We start from the raw sequence: 6,946 nt of genomic DNA, 5'->3' as shown, positions 1-6,946 counted from the left end.
CTGGAGTCAGGAAGACCTGACTTTAAATCCAGCTTCAGATACTTACTAGCAGTGTGACTCTGGGTGAGTCACCTAACCATATTTGCCTCAGTTTCCTTATCTGTGAAATGAGCTGGAGAAGGAAATGAAAAAACTACTCCAGTATGTTTTCCGTGAAAACCCCAAAAGGAGTCATGAAGATTTGGACATGACTAGAAACAACTAAAGAATAATACAACTTCTTAATTCTTCTCATTAAGTGATATTACACCTCTTGTTTTATTGCTTTTTTAAATGAAATATCCATGAATTGATTACAAAGGTAGAGAAGCTAACTCTGTAATTGATTAAAAAATAATAACTTATTGAGATCTGGGAAGATACCCCTGTTTTTGTTAGGCTCCTGAATGAGTCTTCATATCCTAGAGACAGAAGAGTCCTCGGAGTTCATCTGGGCCAACTCCCTGCCTGATGGATGATTCCACTTGACAACGTCCTTGAATGGTTACCCCAGTCTCTGTTTAAAGTTCTTCTATGATTCGAAACTCATTCCCTCCCTAGACAGACAATCCATTGTTGAACAGCTCTAATTCTTAGGAAGTTAATCTTTATATTAAGCCAAAATTAGTTTCCCTGTAGCTTCCACCTATTTGTTCCCATTTCTGCCATTTGAAATTTTGCTAAGTACATCTAAGTTCTCTTCCATGTGATTTCTCTTCATATGTTTAAAGACAACTTATGAATGAAAAATTCTTAAAAGGCAGGTATTTGCTGCTGATACCGCTGCTCCTGGGCATGCAGAGGGGTGTAAGTCCCTGGGTGTATGGCTACTCCAGACTTTTGGATGTGTCTGCCTCCGTGCCTAGGCTGAGGATGGGTGGGAGGAGGTAAGGGGTGATGGTATTGGGTGTGACAGAGTGGACAAGAGTCAGTCAAAGAGGGACGCTTTTTCCCTATGGCTATCCTCCACTAGCAGAAGGAGTAGGCAGGAGTTTCCTACTTATCTTTGGCTATTGAGATAGTGCTGGTTTAGGAGTCCAGAAGACTTTGAGTTCAAATCTGACCTTCAACATTTATTTGCTGTATGACCCTGGGCAAATCACTTGACCTCTTTCTCAGTTTCTTCAACTGAAAAATGGAAATACTAATTACCTCCTAATGTTTTGTGGATCAAATGAAATAATGTTTTTATTATTTATTAAAGCAATCGGGGTTAAGTAACTTGCTCAAGGTTACACGGCCAGTTATTTCTGGGTGTGGTGCTGAGTATCTGAGCCTGGATTTGATCCAGGTCATCCTGACACTGGAGCCGGGGCTCTTACTCGCTGAGCCACCTGGCTGCCCCTAAGCAATTGGGGTTAAGTAACTTGCTCAAGGTTACATGGCCAGGTGTTTCTGGGTGGGTGCTAAGTGTCTGAGCCCGGGATTCGATCTCCAGGTCTTCTCAACACTGGAGCTGGTGCTCTTCCTCACTGTGCTACCTGGCCGCCCCGAAATAATGTTTTTAAAGCACTTAGTCTGGCAGGTGTTTAATAAGTGCTTATTCCCTTCCTTCCCCTTTTCTATTCTACTTGTGTGTTCTGGGGAAAAGAAGGGAGTGTGTGCTTCTCACATCTGGGCCAGCCTACCTAGGGTTCTGCATTCTGTGATCATTGTGAGGAAGCTTGGAGTAGTGAAAAGAATGCTGAATTGGCATTAGATGACATGGGTTTAAATATGGGGTCTGCTGCTTACTACTTTCATAACCTTACACAAAGTCATTTAAAACACACTGGTTTTCTCATTTGCAAAATGGGAGCTGAATGAGATTATCTTCCAATGCTATCATCCTATCATTAGAAGAAAGCTCCCCCAACTGGCACAGATCTCTTCAGTGAATGGGAAAGGGAGTGTAGTGATGAATTTTCAAACTTCCTTTCTGTCTGCTGCCTGGTTTTCCTTTAGGCCCATTGCCCAAGTTTCTGTAAGCACGACTTGATTTCCTTTAGGGCCTGAGAATGTACTTACTTCCCTCCTCCCCTTCCCCCTCTCGGTTTTATTAGTGCCATACAAAACTCCAGGCATGTCAGGATAATTACTGCATAGCCATACCTCACAGATGGGGAAACAGGAATGGTGACTGATAGATTTGGCCACTGCATAGGAAGTGAATTACAGGGTCAGGCCAAGTGTTTTTTTAATTGCCAGTATTCTCTGGAAAAGTGGTGTCACAGTAATATTTCTAAAGATTCAAACTCAAGCTTCAAAAATGATACAGGGTGCCATTGATGAGATGTGTGACCTTGGACAAGTCGCTTAGCTTTTTAGGTCCTCAGTTTTCTCCCCTGTGCAATGATGGGACTATATAAATATTTTTAAATTATTTATTATGAAATTAACTCATATCAACAAACCTTCCAATATGCAAAGAATATCAGTCAGTCAATCAACAAGCATTTACTAATCACTTACTATGAGCTAGGTGGAGTAGCTAGGTGTTGCAGCAGATAGAGCATTGGTCCTGGAGTCAGAAAGACAGCTTTTTGAGTTCAAATCTGGCCTTAGACACTTACTAGCTGTGTGACCCTGGACAAGTCACTTAACCCTGTTTGTCTCAGTTTCCTTATCTATAACATGAACTGGAGAAGGAAAAGATAAACCATTCCTGTATCTTTGTCCAGAAAACCCCAGATAAGATCACAAAGAGTTTGACATGACTGTAAAATGACTAAATAACAACAAAATGTTCCAGACATTGCACTAAGTGTTGGGAATATCCATATTAGGAGAAAGAAAGATAATCTCTGCCCTGAAGGAGCTTACGTTCTAATGTAGCCAGAATTCATTAAGTGCTTACTATGTGCAAAGCACAAAGTCTAAAATTAAATACTCCTTTTTCTCAAGAAACTTACAATCTGGTTAGAAGAGACAAGATGTATGAATATAAATATTTGTATCTATAAATATAGAAGGTATGGGAGATAATTTGGGGAGTAAGGAACTAACAGCTGGGGAGTCAGTAAAGTTTTCATGTAGAAAGTAGCCTTTGAACTGAGCCTTGAGGGAAAGTAGAGATTCTAAGAGGTGAAGGGGAGGAGCTAGTGTATTCCAGGAATAAGGTTCAAGCAGTACAAAGACAAGTAGATAGGAGTTCTGCTTGAGGAAAAGGAAGAAGACCAGTTTGGATGGATTAAAACATTTGTAAAATCTAAAGGACCTATAAAAGTAGGTTGGGACCAGGCTGTGAAGAACTTTAGATGCCAAACTGAGGAGTTCACATTTTATTTTAGAGGTAGGATCCCCTGGAACTCCTGGAGTTTATAGAGTAGGGGAATGACATGGTCAGATCATTAAAAACAATTTTTTTTAATTTTATTTTTTGGAGGGGAAGGCAGGGCAATTGGGGTTAAGTGACTTGTCCAAGGTCACATGGCTAGTTTTGTGTTAAGTGTCTGAGGCCAGATTTGAACTGAAGTCCTCCTGACTCCAGGGCTGGTGCTCTGATCAATTTTAGGAAAATCATTTTGGCCATTGTGTGGAGCTTTAATTAGAAGGGGATGCAAATCCCCTAATTAATGCAAAGCCACCAATTAGTTGACTTGTCATGGCTCAGGTGAGAGGCAAGTAAAGGTCTGCACTAGGTCGGTGGTTGGGTGAGTAGAAAGCACAGGTAGATTCCAGAAATATTGTGGAGATAGAAAAATGACTAGAAATAGCAATTGATTAGTTAAGTAGGGTGAGCAAGTGAGGAGCTGAGGGTGACAAAGAATAAGAAGAGTAACAAAACAGAAAGGTGTACGGATGTGATGTGTGTGGCGTGACAATAGCATGTCATTCCTCTCACACAGACCTCTACCTTTCCTAACAGAGGCAGATCAAGGTTCTCAGAGAAGGACCACCACCACATACATTCCAACTCTCTTAGGACCTTAGGTGTAACCGTGTAATGGGGGAATATACTCCTCTTCCTCATCATTTTAGCTCTTTAGACCCCGTTGATGTATTTCCATTTATGCAAAATCAACCAGTCACGATAATGACATTAGAGGCAACTAGATAAAATAGTGGACAATGAGCTGATTTGAATGACTTGAGTTTAAATCCTAACTCATACACTTATGGGAAGTATGACCCTGGGCATGTCACAACCTCTCAGTGTCAGTTTCTTTTTTTTTTTTTAAAGCAATCAGGGTTAAGTAACTTGCTCAAGGTTACATGGCAGTTATTTCTGGGTGTGGTGCTAAGAATCTGCTCCCAGATTTGATCCCCAGGTCATCCCAACACTGGAGCCAGTGCTCTTACTCGATAAGCCACCTGGCCACCCCACAGTGTCAGTTTCTTTATCTGTACAATGAGGACAATAATAGTACCCACCTCACAGGACAGTTATGAGGATCAAATTTTATGTAATGTATATATGCATATACACATCCATGCACATATATATGTACATGTATGTATATGTTACTTCGAAAACTTTAAAATGCTAAATAAATGCTAGTTATCATGATGATAACAACACATTTAGATCTTAAATATGACCATTTACTTAACAGCAAAACAAATACAGGAATAATAAATACATCATAATACACACATAAACCTGGGTCACCAATGCACACTGAATTTTTCAGGTTGAGTGAACATACACTTTCAGAAACCTGACAAAAACATGTGAGTGAGGGAAACCCATGTGCCTCAACACTTTATGACTCTGGATTTCAGGCTTTGGAATTATTGATCCATTCAGGAACATCGAAACTACAGCAAAACTGCTTATATCTGCTGCACTTCTGATCTTCACTTTTCAGCTGGGCAAATCTTTTTCTCTTCTACTCTCAAATGAATGAAGAATTTATAAGCTCTCTCAATTTATGCTCGCTTAATTTTTTTTCAATTTACTATTTATTTTAAACATTCTTTTCTTTTTAAATTGTGATTTTCAGATTCTCTCCTCCCCAACTATTGCCCTATTCATTGAGAAAGCAAACAGTATGATATCAATTATACATGTGAAATCATGCAAAACTTATCTCCATTTTAGCCATATTGAAAAAAAGTGAGAAAATTATACTTCAATTTGCACTCAGAGTTCAGTAGTTGTTCATCCACTCTGGAGGTGGATAGCATTTTTTCATCTCATCATCTTTTGGAATTGTCTTAGAAATCATTATAGTTATCTTTCATGGTTGGTTATCATTGATAATATATTATATCATGATTGTGAACAATCATCTCCTGGTTCTTCTCATTTTACTTCGAATCAGTTGATATAGGTCCTCCCATGGTTTTTCTGAAACCACCACCATCATCATTTTCTACAACACATTAGTACTCAGCACAATCATAGGCTACAACTTGTTCAGCACATCCACAATTGATGAGCATTCCCTCAACTTCCAATTCCTTGCCACCACAAAAAGATCTGCTATAAATATTTTTGTACCCATAGATCCTTCTCCCTTTGATCTGTCTGGGCTACAGGCCTAGTAGTGGTATTGCTGGATCAAAGGATATGCACAGTTTTAAACCCCTTTGGGCATATTTTCAAATTGTTCTCCAGAATGGTTGTATCAGTTCATCAGTTCCACCAAGAGTGCATTAATATTCCTATTTTCCCTTCTCCCCTCCAGCATTTGTCATTTCTGATAGGTATTAGGTGTTACCTCAGAGTTGTTATAATTTGCATTTCTCTAATTACTGGTGATTTAGAGCATTTTTTATATGAATATATAGTTTTGATTTCTTCTTCTGAAAACTGCTTCTTCATATCCTTTGACCATTTATTAATTGAGGAATGACTCTTTTTTATAAATATGACTCAATTCATTATATATTTGAGAAATGAAGATTTTGTCAGAGAAATTTATAAAATATTTTGAGAGTACTTCATTATCTATGGTACTGTTAGCAAAATGTAGTTTCCCTGATTCTCTCTTTTAATTAAGTCTATTTTTGCTTTTGCTTTGTCTGAGATGATAATTTTTACCTCTGCCTTTTTTATTTCATCTGACACATAATAGATTATGCCCCAACCTTTTATTTGAACCCTATGTGTGTCTTTCTGTTTCAAGTGTGTCTCTTGAAGACAACATATTGTTGAATTCTGGTTTCTAATCCATTCTGCTATCCACTTCTGTTTTATGGGTTAGCACCTTTCGTTCATTCATAGTTATGATTACTAATTGTGTTACCTTCTATCCTATTTTCTTCTGTTTATCCTTCTCTCTTTCTTTTTAGCCTTTCCTTCCTCAAAAATCTGTTTTGCTTCTGATTGTTGCCTCCCTTAATATATACTCCCTTTTGTCATCCTGCCCCTTCCTGCATATCTCTTATATTTGTTTCCTCCTATCTTCCTATTTGGTAAAATAGATTTCTATACCCAACTGAGTGTGTTTATATATATGTTTTCCCTCTCTGAACCCATTCCAATAAGAGTGAGGTTCAAGCATTGACCACCCCCTCTCCCTCCACTATAAAATGTCTTCCTTGTGTGCCTCTTTTATGTGAGGAATTTTTCCCTATTCTACCTCTCTCCTTCCCCTTTTCCCAGTGAATTCTTCTTTCTCATCTCTACATATTTTTTTTGGTGATTATTGCAACATAAAAGACTCACACAGCCCTTTGTCTGTTTGTTGGTTTTTGGAGTGGGGTAAGGTAGGGCAATTGGGGTTAAGTGACTTGCCCAAGGTCACACAGCTAGTTTTTTGTGTTAAGTGTCTGAGGCCAGATTTGAACTCAGGTCCTCCTGACTCCAGGGCCAGTGCTCTATTCACTGGACCACCTAGCCACCCCTATGCCCTTTGTCTATCCCTAATAAGGATAAAGTTCTTAGAAGTTGCATGTATATCATCTTCCCATATTGGAGTGTAAACAGTTTAACCTTATTGATTATTCTTTCATGTTTACCTTTTTATGCTTCTCTCAAGTCTTCTGTTTGAAAGTCAAATTTTCTATTCAGTTCTTGTCTTTTCATCAGGAATGCTTG

The sequence above is a fragment of the Petaurus breviceps genome, unplaced genomic scaffold (assembly GCF_028583685.1).
Source record: "Petaurus breviceps papuanus isolate PSGF00001 unplaced genomic scaffold, PetGlider_PUasm1.0 90823, whole genome shotgun sequence".
NCBI classification, from domain to species: Eukaryota; Metazoa; Chordata; class Mammalia; order Diprotodontia; family Petauridae; genus Petaurus; species Petaurus breviceps.
The sequence above is the reverse complement of the archived record's forward strand: the minus strand, read 5'-3'. Positions refer to the sequence as shown.